Here is a 17,043-nt window from a genome sequence, read left to right on the forward strand (position 1 = left end):
GTTGCCTTGGTCATGGTGTCTGTTCACAGCAGTAAAACCCTAAGACACTACCCCAACATGGATGAATCTCCAGAACATAATCCAAGGCTACTCACTACATATAATCCCATTTCTGTTAGTGGCTAGAAGAGAGATCTATCAAGGAGGATAGCACAAAAAAATAAAAAAATAAATAAAAAGGAACTTTCTGGGGTAATAAAAATATTCTAGAGCTAGAGATAATAAAATACAATAAAAATATTCTAGAGCTCAGAGGATAAGAGTACTGACTGCTCTTCCAGAGGTCTTGAGTTCATTTCCCAGCAACCACATGGTTTTCTTGTAAATAAATCACCAACCATCAGAAAATACATGTCTGTATTACTATTAGCTGAAATTCAGAAATTCAACACATGCTTAGTAACTCTGTGTATGAAGAGAGGCAGAACTGGAGACCTGAGGGTGGAAAGGAATAGCCTATCGTGAACTGCCACCTGAGGCCATGGTAAAATTCCAGTCCATGCTGCTGCTGAGGGCCATATCTGGGACTGTGGCAATATAGCAGCAGGAGTCTGTGTCTATGACTGTGACTCACATTACCATTAAAGACCATATGAAGGTCCCTGGTTTGGGCTGCTGCATGTTGATGTCCAAGAGCTGTGTAGAGCTGGCCCTGCCCCTCTCACAGGCTGAGTACTTGGGAGAGTGGGCCCTGCACCTTACCTGGGAAGTACAGTAGAGCTGGCCCTGGTGGTGAAATCGCAGGTGAGTCAGCTCTGAGGGTGTAAGAAGGAGAGGTGGCTCAGCCCCTTGCTAGCTACAGCACATAGGAGAGCACCCACACCTTGACTGGGCAGCACAGTAGAGCTGGCTTTGGCAGCATGGGTGTGGGTGGGCTGGCCATAAGAGCAGGACAGATGTCCCTACCCCTTGCCAGCTGTAGCACTGGGGCAGTGCTGGAGAGCTCACCCCTGTGGTGTGGATGCAGGAGAGCTGGTGGGATGACCAGCTCAGTTACCATATAGGCCTGAGATCCAGGGCTTTGAGTTAGTCTACCTCAGCATCTACCTCAACTATGAACTGCTGGAACATGAAGAGGCTAGTTCTGCAGATCAAAGATGCAGGATCTCCATGACACAGGGCAACAACAGGATATTCGAGGAGTCCTGGTGAGGATCCAGTATCGATGGTGTAGCAGAAGCCAGAGGCCTTGAAACAGACCAATGACTCACTGCAATGAACATTTGCAAGTAAAGATATGTGGACAAAAGGGTATGTCTGTGGGACACACTGTAACATGCTACAGCTTCCATGATAAGATGTTTTCTATGCTTTTTTTCTTTGGGAGAGGGGCAAGGGTGGAGGGGCTGTGAAGGGATGTAGAGATGAGTGGAGTTGGGATACATGATGTGAAACTCACAAAGAATCAATACAAAGTTTCTTAAAATACAATTACAAATGTTTTAAATTTCCAGTTTTCTTTCTTTAAAAGTTTTAAATTTATTTTCTGAGAACAAAAAAACACAAACATCATATCCAAACCTATTTTAAACCAAATACTCTCTCAGGCTAGGTGTCATATATTGTTTCAAATCCAATGGTGTTTTTAAAAAACACATTGAAAATTATAGAAAATTTATTTTTAAAAAATAAGTTATCCAGAATGAGTTCCCTCCCCATCCTTATTTTTCCCCTTCAGATTTTAGTGTCTAAAACAGGTAATTCTTTAATAGAAGTTGGAAATGCATTATAATTTCTACATAGATTACTATATGCTTTTATTTTTTTCTTTAGTGTTGTAGAGATTGTTGAGAAGCACAGCATATATATTACTCAACTCCAATTTTAATTTCTTCTTCTAATGTTTCTAAACATTCATAATTTTAGGAATAACATTAAATTAGATCTAGTACCCAAGAACATAAAAATCTGTGTGCTGAGTCCCTTTTGTAAACTAGCACAATATCTTCATGAAATGTCCATAAATCCTCTCCCTGTAAATCACCCCCAGATTACTCACGCACCAACTGTTAGAACACAAATGCTTTGTCGGTAGTTGTTATACTATATTGTTTAGGAAACTACCACAAGGAAATAAAGTTTATATAGTTTTCCCTGCAAACATCTTTGCATTGATGTTGGTCAAATCCACCAATATGGAACTTGCTGAGATGGAGGAACAACCATATTAAGTGTTTGAATTCATACTTTAGAGGGAAATGTAATGCCTATTTTAGCTGCTAGATGATTTTGTCATGTAGCCCAGGCTAGCCTTGAACTTTCAATCTTTCTGCCTTAGCCTCTCAAGTAACCTACAATGCACTACCACAGTTGGCTCAAACTTTTGTATTAGGATATTTTCACTTAAAACTTCATGTGCTGTAAATTACTTAATCTGGGCAGCTAGTAATAGCAATCATCATTCTCTCAAAGTCTCACTAGTTCTGTTTAATCTTACTAGGTAAAGCAAAATAAAGTTGGTATGAATCTCTTTTTTAGAATAGGAACAAAACACTATTATGTAAGCTTTTAGTTTTGAAAACAGAGCACTACTCAGAAATAAATAAGCACTTGGCACACAACCACTGACAGCATTATGTCTGTGTTTAATATACCAATTATCTCAGAAAACTAGTGTTGCAATTTATTTATTTATTTATTTATTTATTTATTTAATGGTTTTAGAGCTTTATTGTAGAAACGCAGAGAGAAAAAGAGAAAGTAAGAGAGAGAGGCCAGCCATGGCCACGTGGAGAGAGGGGAAAGGAGAGAGAGAGAGAAGGGGAGCTAGAGATGAGAGTAAGAAAGGTGAGAGCTTAAAAGCTTGCTTTTTATTTTTAATTTATTTATTTTGTGTGTGTGTTTTTGAGACAGGATATCTCTGTGTAGACCTGACTGGCCTGGAACTACTCACTCTGTAGACCGGGCTGGACTCAAGAGATTTGCCTACTTCTGCCTCCACTACATCTAGCTAGAAAACTAAGGCTTCCTAAGGTTTTCACTTCAGGATTTTAGTACAGGTACTTAGACAATTATATGCATATTTAAAATTAAAGTAATGAGCTCAGCATAGAAGTGCTAAGGTAGCCACAGACAAAGACAACTGAGTGGATATGGCTATGTTCCAATAAAACATTATTTACTAAAACAAGTGGCCAGGCAGTAGGCCAATTTGATGACTTTTGTCCCCAGGCAAACATTTCTTTTTATTACACCTCATCACACTATCCTGCTTTCTTTGCATCTGGTAGTTGTTATTTAAAGACACACTAGTCATTTAAATGGTAAAGGACTCCTACTACCTACTTTCTGTTGACAGGATCTCATGTACTCCAGTGAGGATTCCAAGCTGCAAGGAGCCGAGGATTACCTTGAATTTCTAACCCTCCTGCCTCTGTCTCCATAATGAGATTATAGGTGTCCCCCCACCACATCTGGTTTAAGTGGTATGAGGGATGGAACCCTGGGCTTTGTGTATGCCAAGCAAATATAAAATGCTTTAAGAACCCACAAAAATGTTTTTAAGTACAAATCTCTAGAGACTCAGAAATAAAAATGTTTTAATAAAATAAACATTAAAGTATGTTTGAAAACATGTCAGGGTACAATTACATTTTATTAAATAATCTTACCTTAATCAAATGAAAGAATCAAAATCTTAGTACATTTCTGACTTCAATTCAAAAAATTTTTGAATCAAAACTTCAGTTTCTTGTTAAATTCCTAGAAAAAATTGAAAAACCTTTAAGCAAGATTCTAGTTGCAGATAAAATATAGCAAATACAACACTTCAACTGTCCCACCAACTGAATGTAGCTCTAAGACATAAATGCCTAGAATAGAATACATGGGAACCCTAAAAATTAATGGCAATAGGCAGATCCTATAAGAGGACTAGAATGCAAAGCATTCTATTAGAATGGCCATCATTTTGTTCTCATCTAGTATCATCCAGCCTGAAGTGTATATAGCCCAAATGACAAGTTTCATGTTGTAGCTGTGACTAAGGTAAATCTTTTCACAAGAAAGTATAGGAAACACACACACACACACACACACACACACACACACACACAAAAATACCTCTCCTCCATCTTCAGCCCAGCTATCTGTGGGAGCAATAGCAATAAAGATCATGAGTCTAAAACTCAGGGGCAAGGGAACATTGCTCTCTGGTCAGAGGTGTACAGTTCCAAGAGGATATATGGAATCCTTAGTGTGTATGTGGTTCTGCCCCCATCCCCTCCTATATCCTCCTACTGCTGAGTCCTGAAGATGAGCACAGCTTCAGGGAGCGGACCTTAACAAATAAAGCTTCACCTTTCTGATCAGAGACTGGAAAAGGGGAGCCCAGAGACCACTAAACATGGAGACCAACACTATAGCAAATTATCATACTGTAGGTGCACCATGAAATATGATGGGATTACAGACTGACAATTTGCCCAATGCTGAAAATATCCTACAAGATACACTTAGTACACCTAGCCTACCAAATACCACAGCCTAGTGTATATGCACCTAGACCACAAGTAGGTAAAATCATCTAATAAAAGCCTGTTTCAAAATGAAGTGTTAAGTATCTTGTGTAATTTACTGAACATTATACTGAAAGTGAAAACCCAGAAAACGTGCATGTTTTGCTTAATACTGTGAGAAAGTTGAGAAGATCTCAGGTCTAACCACCATAAATGGAGTGCTGTTTGGATAGAATGATAAATCAACATATTAACTGTACACATTGATATAAATGACCGAAAAGAAGAAAAAGAGCAAACACGACCTTCTATAAGCAGTACTGCCTTCATGTACTTACACCCAGAAAAGACTGTGAAAGGACATTTTTTGGTTCTGTGTTGCTAGTTTCTAAAACCCACAATTCAATCATGAGGAAAAGTGCCAGACAAACCATATGAGATACATTCTATAGAACACCTGGCTAGTACTCAGAATAATAATGTAAAGCAAAGACAGACAGGAAACTGTTATAGACTATAGGAGACATTCCACAAAAGTCATGTGGAATCTTAGACTAGGAGAATACTAATGGGGAATGAGTTTGAAAACCAAAGTTGCTGTCAACTTGACTACTTCTAGAATTAACTAAAGTCCACGCAGCTGGGCATACCTGTGAGGGATTTTTTTTCTAGATTAGATCATTTGAGGGTCAGAAGATCCACCCTACATCTGGGCCATACTTTCTGGTGGCAGTCTAGAGAAAAGACATGGAAGAAGGAAGCTTCTGATTTTTGGCCTGCTTGCCCTCATTCAAGCTGGCAAATTCATTCCTTAACTATTATTAGAGTCTTCTTCTTCAGAATTCTAATGTATACTGAAGGTCAGCTGAGACCTTCAGCCTCCTGGACAAAACTAGTATTGGTTTCTTGGACTTTCCATCAGGAAGCAACTGTTGGTGGACTATCAGGATCACAGCTCGTAAGTCACTCTAATAAATCGTGTGTGCGCGTGTGTGTGCGTGTGCGCGTGTGCGTGTGTGCGTGTGTGTGTGCGTGTGTGTGTGTTGATTCTTTCAGCTCTGTTTCTATATAGAACTCTGACAATTTCAGATATTAAAGCAACAATGTTATTAGTTTTATGCAACTAATAAAACTTAGCTGGCATAGTGGTATACACCTGTAAATCCACTTACTTGTGAGGCCGAAGCAGGAAAATCACAACTTACAGGCCAGACAGGACTATACAGTGAAATCCCAGCTCAAAGACAATACAACCACAATAGAATAAGCCCAAAAAGCTTTTTTTTTTTTAAAGAATACTGACTTGTGGGACAGGGATAGGACTCAATTTGTAAAGTGCTTCTATGCAGACATGAGGATCAGAATTTAGATCCCTAGCAGCCAAATAAAAAAAAAAAAAGCTGATATGGGGCTGAAGAGATGGCAAGGGGTTAAGAGCACCGACTGCTCTTCCGAACGCCCTGAGTTCAAATCCCAGCAACCACATGGTGGCTCACAACCATCTGTAGTGAGATCTGTCGTCCTCTTCTGGTGCATCTGAAGACAGCTACAGTGTACTTAATATAATAATAAATAAATCTTTAAAAGAAAAAAAGAAAGCTGATGTGATCCAAATGCTTGTGGGAGGGGCATGGAGAGATAGGAATACCCTTAGGGCATTCTGGCCAGCCACTCTATCCAAAATGGTGAGCTCTGGGGGCAGTGAGAGGTTTGTCTCAAAAAGAAAGATAGAGCAATGGTGAAAGACACTCAATACAGACCACTGGCTTTCACGTGCAGGTGCTCTGGCAAATGCATATGCACCCCCCCCCCACTGCCATCCCCCACATACACTCCTAACTTTTCTATCTAACTTCTACAATAGGTAGAAAAGGGGGTGGTATTACATAGAAAACATTCTGAAAATGAAAAACAATACTTCATTTGCTTTTTTATTCTGGGGAAAAATTATCAGGGGAAAGCAAGGTATATGAATAAAAAGGGTGAGGAAAAGCAAGCTGATTAAGTGGGAAAGGGATTTCACAAGTAATTACTCTGCTGTTTATCTTACCTCCACTAAGGAAGCAGACCTAGAAGCTTCCAACAAATGAGTATTACATTACTCATATATGGTCACAGAACATCAGTGTCTACACAGTATAATAATGAAATAAAATTAAATACACCGCCCCAGGTCTCAAACACTTTCTTCATATCATTTAATCCTTTGATTAGTCTTTACCCTACTTATTTTAAAAAATAATATTCAGCCAACTACTTCTATTTAAGGCAAACTCAGTTCCCTCCTGTGCTGCTAACATTAGCAACAATCTCACAGAGCCATTCTTTTCTCGTCTGCATTTGCATTAACTTCAAATGGAAGACAAGGGTCTGTAAGGAATAGCTCTCACCCAAGGCAGACTTCTGTTCTAGGATTACATTCAATCAGACCGGGCGTGGTGGTGCACGCCTTTGATCCCAGCGCTTGGGAGGCAGAGGCAGGTGAATTTCTGAGTTTGAGGCCAGCCTGGTCTACAGAGTGAGTTCCAGGACAGCCAGGGCTACACAGAGAAACCCTGTCTCAAAAAATAAAACAAAAAACCCCCACAACATTCAATTAGAAATGAAATGGTATGCTTCAATAACTTAGGCTTGCTCCATAAATACATGGTGAGGAAAATGATTTACATTGGTTACTGAACTCTTTTTAACCAAAGTTCTCTGTATGTGGTATTTGTAAAAATCCAACAAGGTCAGTTTAGTGTCATCATTCATTCATACAGTTCCTATTAGAAAGCCACGTGCATAGTATTGTTTCACATAATCTCACTAGATATTCAATTTACTTGTTAAAAGGCTGTTTTATAACCAAATCAGACTCCCCAAAATGCAAGACATCTGCCAACAGCTCTCCCAGGGTTGGTACATCCTAGCTGTCTATTCCTCTGTGGCACTGGATGCGTTTAAGCAGCTCCTATATTTTAATGTTCAGAATCACAGAGATTTTCACTCCATTTTCCAAAGAATCAAGAAAACTTCAATCAGTATTTCTTTCTTCCCTGTTCTTTGTTGTGTAGGACCTATGACACCAAACTTCTGTGTTTAGTGCGTACAGTAATGCCATTATATAACAGCCATTTGAATATTTTAATTTAGTCAATTAAACATTTAATAAGAGAAATAAAACAGACAAAATCCTATGATCATGGAAATGAGCGAGTAAATAGAGTTGGCCTTCAGAAGATGTAAGAGGTGATGGGAAAGAAGGTCAACACACAGCTGCTTAGAGTGGGCTATGACCTCATCTGTGGTTGCATAACTCAAGCAGAGGTCACAAAAACTTTGGCAACAATAAAAGGTTCTGCATGTGCAACAACCAAGGCTTGATTCAAAACCCAACAAGCAATGAGCCCAGAGTATTTCCAGCAGTGTTCTCAGACTTCACTGCAGCCATGGTTCCGAAAACAACTCACATTGTACACATGCCTTCATGTCATGCAATGCCAATACACACTGTCTCAAACACCTAAGCTCAAATTCTAAACCATTACACTATGAATTACAACACTTTAAATATACATTAAAAATCTGCTTGTACAGAAACACAATGTTTTAATCATGGAACTCAAAGAATTTTAATATTTTCCTATCATTTATCGACATGGAAGCATCAAATTAGTATATCTTTGTGTTACACTGGGCTACCATATTTTATTTAAACAATTTAAACAATTGTTGTTTGAACTTATTGTTTAGAGTTTCTTTTAAAGAATGTTAAATGTATTTTGGATGGGAGTATACAAAATTTCCAATAACTTCTGAACTGACTCTAAACCTACTTCTGTCATTTTGTACCAGGTATTTATGTGAAGTGATGTTCTTCCACCAATGATAACTATACCATCAAAAAAACGTATCAACTCTGAATGAAGGTAAAATGCTCTGTGCCCTGGAGTGTCAGATATTTATACAAGATTATACAACGGTTCTTATAGGAAAAAGATACACATCTCATTAGTATGCAACTTTGCTTTCCTCGTTAATGAATGGCAAAAGTATATGTAAATCAAGGAATTGTTTTAAAATAAATATATGGTTATCATTAAATGTCTGAATTGTACACATTTTAAATGTGGCTCATGAAATGTTTTGCCAAAAAGGGGTTATAAGTGGAAAAAAAGTTTAAGCAGCTCTAATAGACAAGAAGGTTACCAGATAACCGCTTTGTACCATAAGAAACTTTAAAATAATCTAAACTGGGGAGACTAAATGGTAGCACCCAAAACCAATAGACCTCTGTCATTATCATTGTTATCACAAGATTCTACTTTTCTTTTAAGTGCCATGTAATTAGAACTTTTACACATGAATTAAATCCAATAGGATACTATAGTTTCTTAGCCCCTCAGGTTCTAAAAAGAAGTTCCTATTTCACAAGCACATTTTAAAGAATATATAGCACATTAAACCACCTGTCTCTATCAAAATAAAGACAGCAATTGCCTTCCTTCACCCAAGTTAATACCTTAACATTAGCTCGGCAGAGGTTGATCTGCATCAAAGTAAAGCTAATGAATTTTCCATTCACTATTACTGAAGTCCTTCTTTCAGAAATGAAGCTCTGTATCTACTTATAAGAACACACTAGTGAGACTGCTGAGAATTTATCCACAGGGATAGAGTGGCACCTCAGGCAGTAAAGCACTTGCTTCAACTTGAGTTCAGTTCCCAGTACCCATGTAAAAGAAAACGGATCCTCCTGGCATATGTTTGCAATTTCTGTCTTAGGGAGACAGACAGGTGGATCTTTTAGGCTCAGTGGCTAGCTAGCCTTGTGCACTTGGTGAGTTTCAGGCTAGTTGGTGAGAGACTGTCTCAAAAAACAAAGTGGATGGTTCCTAGATATTGATACAAGAGGTTGACCTCTGGGCTCCACATGCATATGCACATGTAACTCGTGTGTGTGTGTGTATACAGCAAAAAAATGTAACTTTTAATAATGTTAAATTGCAGAAGAATCAAGAAGGAGTTTAAGATAAAGAGCTTAGTATGTACCAAAATTAAGAAGGAACCTTTTGTCTTAAAGGGTCCATGTTATAGTTATACATTTATGTATTATAGAGCAAACTTGCTTTTTTTAAATTTATATTATAGCTACTTGCTAACAGCTCTAAAAGTTCTGTGATGACAACATAGAAATTACTGTCTGGGCAGATTATCTATAAATCTCATATATCTATCCTTACTCCAATACATTGCTAAAATTCCCCACTACTGCTTTGAGATTGCTGAGAAAACTCAGAATAACTGCCCTTAAAAGTCTTGGAACAACTAATGAGAATCCTATAATTTCCTCATTTAAGAGGTAAATAAATGGCAGCTCACTGAGATTAGTGGTGCACTAACATGTGATGAAGACAAAAGCAAACAGACAGTATATCCCATTATTTTAAAAGCCAGACCATTTACAGAAAAGCTATACTGAGAAACTACCGCTGCTTCTTCCCTCTCTTCTTCCTCCCCTTTCCTCCTTGTAAGGAGCGCGCGCAATACCTCCTTAAAAAAAAAAAAGAAAGACATGATTTTACTTTGTAGTCTTTGGCTGGCTTGGTATTTGATATGTAGACCAGGTTGGCTGCAGACTCACAGTACAATGCTGGGATTAAAGGCCTATAATATATCATCCATTCTAAGAAGATAATCTGTTTCTGGGTTGGTGATTCGTCACTGTTGAATACTGCTTTCCAAGTCACTGCTGATTTTGTTTTAAACTGTGTAACTCCTTGCTGGTTGTTGAATGGGAGAGAGGAGACTTTGCTAATTTATACAGTAACAATTATTTGTAGAATTACTGTGTGTGTGCGGGGGGGGGGGGGATGCTCACATGTGAGCTAACTCTATATGTAGATCAGGCTAACTTTAATCAGAGACCTGCCTATCTCTACCTACCAAGTTCTGGTATTGAAGGTGTATGGTACCACCACATAGACTGCTCTGCTATTCTTAACTCTTTTATATCACACTCCCACATCTATCCTTTAGGAAGGAAAACAGGCTAAACCAAAACTAACTTCATGTGTAAAAGAACAAAATGCTGGGGGCTATCTGGAAACCCAAACTCTGGAGGATGAGGCAACCTGGGCCACAGAGAGATCCACTGCCAAAGGAAAGAGAATAAGGAAGGAAGGAGTGGGAAGAGGTGTGTGGAGAGCTGATGAGAAAGGAAGGTACGCCACAAACCAATTAGAAGTTAGCATTTTATCTAACAGGAGAGCACCACAGACAGGTTATGCCAAACTGCAAACATTTTGTTCCTTGCCACAAAACCAAGAAATGTATTTATTAAAGAATCTTGTTACAGATTAGAACTGATTTACGGTCAAAGCTAGGGCTTTTATTTCTAAGTCTGGAACCACTTCTTTGCCGCTTTGTATTTACATACTTTCTTTAAAATATTAGCAACAACCTCACAAACAGTCTGTTTAACAGTAGTTAGAATTTATCTAGTTAGCACAACAGCACAGCCTGCCACAACACAGATGGCAGAAGCCTTTCTCCTTTCCTCATCAGTGTCAGACAACTTCTATTTCATGATTAACAAGTCTGCACATGGTATTTACAAACTAGTGACAGAATTACTTTATTGGGAAAGTCTACCCAGCAAGATTCTTCTTGATTATTTCTTAATACAAGATTTATTTCTTACTACCCTGGCCAAACCTAGCCAAATTCAAGATTAACAAATCAGAATGGATAGAGTCTGCACTGTTGATATGACTCAGGTCTTTAAAGTACACCAATTCCCTCAAAAGCACAAGTCCCCAAATTCTGCTGCAAGTGGAACTGTCTCAGCAGCATTAAAAAATCTCAGTGTGCAAATTACACTCTAAACTCAGGTCTGGGTATGAGACTGGGATGGTTCTTAAAATTCTAAGAGTTACATAAGGCTCATTCCTAGCAATTTATAATATCAGGAGGCTTGGCATCTGGCACTGGCTCTGTCATGAGCAAGCCTGGGTACATCTCTATGTGACTATTTCCTCATCTGGAAACTTATTTGTAATATTTAATATGCTGTGAGACTAGGATGATGTTTTTTAGTTCTCCTACAAAGATTGAACTGACTTCAATATATAAACTATGCCAAGGGGGTGGGCAACAGTAACAAGAAACAGTTGGAATCTATGGTCTGTTAAAAGCTTAGTTTTACAAGGAAAGATTATTTTACAGTATATATCAAGTTCAGCTATACTTCAACTGCATAGATTTTTATATATCCACTTCCTTCCAAGTCATAAAATAGTATCTATGTTGGAAATGTATGAAAACTTGAATTATCTTAAAATATAGCAATCTTTCAAATTTCTATAAAAGTATCTGCATATTTTCTGATTTTAATAGCTTTCCTACTTTTGTTGAGCTCTTCCAGATAAAATTTTAGTTTCTTTTCTTGGTAGTAGTGGTCTGATGGCTTTTACTTGCTGTGTATCTCAGGCTGGCCTCCAACTTAGCCCCTCCTGACTCAGCTTCCACAATGTTAGGCACAATGTCACTGGATATAGCATGACTTTAACACTGCTAATTCATTTCATAAAAGGAATCACTAGAAAAAAACAAGACCATGGCTACAAAGCATGTTAGCTAATAGTCCTAAACCAAATTCTTACTTTCACCCAGCTCTCTCACAAATGAATGTTACTAGTTATGAGTATGCTAGAAAAAAAGGCTAACTCATGCAACCAGATGAGCATCTTACAGTACCAGTATCTGAAGACTGAGTGGCAAACTTCAAAGATGCACTTTATGATCTACCCAGTATTTACACATTTATGTAATCTCTTCTTCCTCTAGGAGTAGGATGGACCTAATAATCTACTGACAACAACAAAAAAATCAGATATGGCAGAAATGATAGGATGCCACTATGTGACAAGGTTATTAAAGACTGACGTTCCTGCTACCAAGTTCTATGCTGGGATTCTTTCTTGCTTTCTTGCTTGCTCTGACAGTCAGCTCCCAAGTTGTGAAATGTTTTATAGGTACACATGGTAAAGAACAAAGGTCTTTGGCCACAAGCAGAAATGAATCCTGCCAACCACCATCTGAACAAGCTAGGAAGTAGGTCCTTCTACAGCAAAATTGTCCACCCCCCCCCTTTTTTAAACCTTGCTGGAAATCAACCCAGGGTCCTGCTCATACGAGGTAGGTGCTGTTATCATCTAGCTACTTCCTCAGCCTTTCCCACTTTCTCTTGAAACCACACTAATCAGACTTTCCCCAAACTTGACCAATGTTTTCCACGTTACTAATTAAAATGTCCTGGAGTCCAGTTCTTGGACCTCGCCTCTTTCACCTATGCTTACTCCCCAAGTGGTCTCCTCCAGACTTTAGACACAACATCTACAAACTGACATATCCCAAATTATTTATAATTTGGTCTTCTCACCACAACTGTTCTCTAATATATACAAGTACCTACTGAGCATATTTTACTTGCACATCTAATATGCACTGAAGTCCAAAATTAAAGCCTTGATCAATATCAGCACAATCCCACTACATACAGCCTCCTCTACCACCTGTCTTCCTCCTTTTAGTAAATGGTAACACCAAGTTTCCAGTTGCACAGGCCAAAAACACAGATAGCTCTGTTTCTTGCATCTCCCCTCTGTCCCACCTCTTATTCTTTAGTTATTTGTTTTACTTAAAAATAAAACCCAACCTCTTAAAACTTTTTTCCGCTTCTATGAGGCTCACATGGATTACTGTAATAGTATCCTAAACTTTCTGCCTCGAACTCTCAAGTTTCTCTCACCATTAAAAATAATAAGGTCATACAGTTCCTCTGTTCAAAACTCTCCAACTTCACTTCTCTGACCTCCACAGTGCTCCTCTAGCCTGATTCTAATTCAGTATACTGTCCTTTTCCCTCCTCAGACCATCCAGGCATACTTTCTACAGATGTTATTGCTATATCTGGCAATCCCAGTGTTCCTTCCTCAGTTACTCATGTAGATTATTCCTTTGAGGCTTCACTAGATGGCCACTTTCTCAAGCCTGCCTACCTTCCAGCTCCATGTCTCTCAGCCCTTTCTTTCCACATTCCCTTTCTCACCCTTTTCTCTGTAGTATTTATTGCTGATACACTGTATTTTATCTTTTATTTTGTAACTCCATCTTTTAGAATGTAAGCACCATAGGAGACATGCATTTAAGAATAACTATAGCAACCAATGGGATTCTTTCACTGATCTATGTCAATACAGCAGAATATTATGAATAACTCTGAAAGTACCAAAATATTACATTCATACTTCAATCATTGCTTTACATTTTGACAAGTTTAACTCCCTAATTATACTCATACTAGCATTATATTAAGTTAGTTTGCATTCTTCTGAATACATACATACTAATTAGAAGAAGAATCAGTTTAGAATCAGACAATAAGCAACTGGATTGTTTTAATTTTTCAGAGCCAGAGAGATAGTTTGGTAGTAAGAAGTTATGAGAACCTGGATTTGAATCCTTAGCATTCATACAAAAATCCAAGTACAGCTGTGTATGCCCCTAACACCAGCATTGGAGAACAGAAGGGCAGATCCCAAAAGCTCTCTGATCAGCCCCCTACCCTAAACTGTGAGCTTCTGGTTTGGAAACAGATTGAGAGCCATTCAGGATTCATGAAGACACCCCATCTGCTGCTCTGGCCTTAGCATGTATGTAATAGGAATATGTATCCACACACTCACACATACATATTACATACATATAGAAAACAACAATAATTTTCTATTGATAATCCAACGTGGAAACTTCACATGCAGTGCCACAGAATTCAACAGTTAAAAGATATTAAAGACTAGGAATTAAAAAGATAAACATTTTCAAATAATTCTTTAAAAAAGAATGTTAAAAATTATTTAATTCTTTTATATTGGGTTACATCTTCTGCTAAAACACCAATATTTACATCCATTTTCCAACCTAGATATTATTTTTGTTTTTTTAAACTATCATCAATAAAAGGAATACAGTATTTCGATGAGAAGCTAAATCCACAGTTAAAAAGTTAAAAACAAGACTTCGTTAAGCTGAGCTAATTTTATAAACGGTTTTTACACTTGTGTTGTATAATTACACATTTCCAAAAATACTTTCATACCTCTGTTGTGATCTTCATATTAACATGTAGGGCAGACAGTATCTATCTCCCCATACCTTCCAAATACACATGATATTTTCCAGATGGAAAAATATATCTTAGGTTTAGCTAGTTTGCTCAAGGTTACAAAGTTATACAGTCAAGCTGAACTATAATTAACTAGATTTGTTTGTTTGTTTCTTTTAAGCCCACTGTTTTCTATGACAATATATTCCACTACTCAGTGACTAAGGGTACATACCATTGCACAGGTTCATAAAGACTTACTTGAACATCTTAGCAGCTTCCTGAGTAGAGTGGAAATTTTCATATTCCTATTTATTATAAAAAGACTTTGTAGATGGTGTAAGTATATTAATGTCCTTACTTTAAAAAATTAAAAAGCTCAGGAAGTCAGTATTAAAAACTGAGTATCCAAAGCAGTATAAATACAAGACTACTTTTGGACTATCAAACAGAGACCAACTGCCAGAACAAGTGCTTGAGGAAGGTATTTGACAGAAGCCATTCAGGCTCAAATCATTTTATTACTGTTAAGAGTCTCTATCTCCACTTGATTATATTAGCAATCCTGGTTGAAAGTAAGAATAATAAATTATTTTGCCCTTCTCCCCAAAGACTTCAGCTCAAGTTCAGAAAAACAAATGGCTCCAGGATTCACTTCATCTGGACTTTCCGTTCCCTTTAATGTTCTGAAGGAAAGGTTCTTTGAGCCCTCCAATTTCATGAACATCCCATGGCAAACCAAAAGCAGGAAAAGAGCCAAATGAGTCAAAGACAAAACAAACAAACAAACAAACAAAACAAAACAACATCACGTAAGATTGAAAGCATGATTCCTCAAATCACTAGACCCTGGTGCACCTTACCTCATGCTAAAACCCCTCTTAGTGGAAACCGAGATTTCTAAATCCTCATCAGTCTCCAACTAATCTTAGCCTAGAAGCCATTAACTGGGGGTACTCGGGGTACAATTACATATTGTAATATGGCTGCAAATCTACTGGACAATGCACCCACGTGAAATTCCTTGAATACAGCACATGTGTCAAAAGCTATTCAGTCCTAGAACCAGGCAAGACTGAACTAAAAATAGATAAGGGTTCTTAATACATGACTCTGACTTTGTTGCAAAGCACATGCTTCTACATACACTCTTTTCTTTCTTCCATTTCTCTGCCAATACTAAGAGACTGAGATACAATACCAGATTTTATTATAGCTCCTTCAAGAAACCATGGTTCAGCAAAGGCATAGTGGAATATGCCTGTAATCTCAGTACTTGGGAAGCTGACGGAAAAGGACTGCATGCTCAAGATAAACTTGGGATATATGATGAACGCCAGAAAATCCTGTGCTACACAGTGAGACTCTGTAGAAAGGAAGGAGAGAAAGTGGGAGAGAGAAAATAACAGTAAACCTGAAAACATGGAATAAAACTGTTCCAAGAGGTGAGGGACCAAAAAAAAAAATATATATCTGAAAGAAACAGAGTGTGACAGTTCTCCACAAATGAACAGACTCAATGACCCATTGGGACAGTATTAACAATTTAACATATGTACAATGGACACTTAAAAACAAAAATGGGGCAATATTAGAAAAAAATGGTAGAGAAAAACCTCTACTTTTGAGACTACACACTGTTCTAAGTTCAAGGAAGGCCTCAGAGAGTAAACGAGGACACATTCACACAAAAGGCCTATTACAAACTGCTAAAAAGGATGGCCAAATTATTATTGCATTCCAGGGCTAATAGGTACATTATGAATAGTAAAACCAAGAGAATTATCACAGACTTCTTCTTGGAGAAAGGGGAAAAAGTAAGATTACTCCATGAAAGAATTTTATATTTATTTAATTTCTAAATTTCAATATTTTCTTTCACAAAATGGGTATACTAAAACCTCTTATCAAGTTGAATGGAAAATTAAATTATATAAATGTTAAATCCTTTGTATGCTTGTAAATGGTTGCAAAGCCACCACATGCTAGCTCCTCTCTTTCACCAATACCTACATTGTTGATATAGAACCTCCTATGTAAAAGAAAAGCATGCACTGAAGCATGTCTTTTTGGAATTTTGGAATCTATTTTGCCAGATAACACTGACTAGTACAAACCAAAGGTCAATACTGTCAATTCAAGAAGCTTATGTGCCTTGGTCCATAATAGCAGTTAAGATACTAAAGCTGTATTAATATTCTACAATTGAGATATTCAGAATCAACATAAACATTAACAAGACATGAATAAATTAATTTTTATTAGATATTTTCTTTATATACATTTCAAATGCTATCCCGAAAGTCCCCTATACCCTCCCCCCGCCCTGCTCCCCTAACCCACCCACTCCCATTTCTTGGCCCTGGCATTCCCCTGTACTGGGGCATATAAAGTTTGCAATACCAAGGGGCCTCTCTTCCCAGTGATGGCCGACTA

The 17,043-nt window shown here is 37.8% G+C and overlaps 1 protein-coding gene across 1 annotated transcript in view; it reads right to left on the reverse strand.

The window, feature by feature from the left end:
* Positions 1–17,043, reverse strand: part of Glce (glucuronic acid epimerase) — a 60,868-nt gene that overhangs the window by 22,313 nt on the left and 21,512 nt on the right. The window contains exon 2 of the mRNA XM_021172518.2: positions 3,612–3,702. The gene's annotated coding sequence lies outside the window, so the exon portion shown is untranslated. The remainder of the gene's footprint in view (positions 1–3,611; positions 3,703–17,043) is intronic.

This window comes from Mus caroli, chromosome 9 (genome assembly GCF_900094665.2).
Source record: "Mus caroli chromosome 9, CAROLI_EIJ_v1.1, whole genome shotgun sequence".
Taxonomy (NCBI): Eukaryota; Metazoa; Chordata; class Mammalia; order Rodentia; family Muridae; genus Mus; species Mus caroli.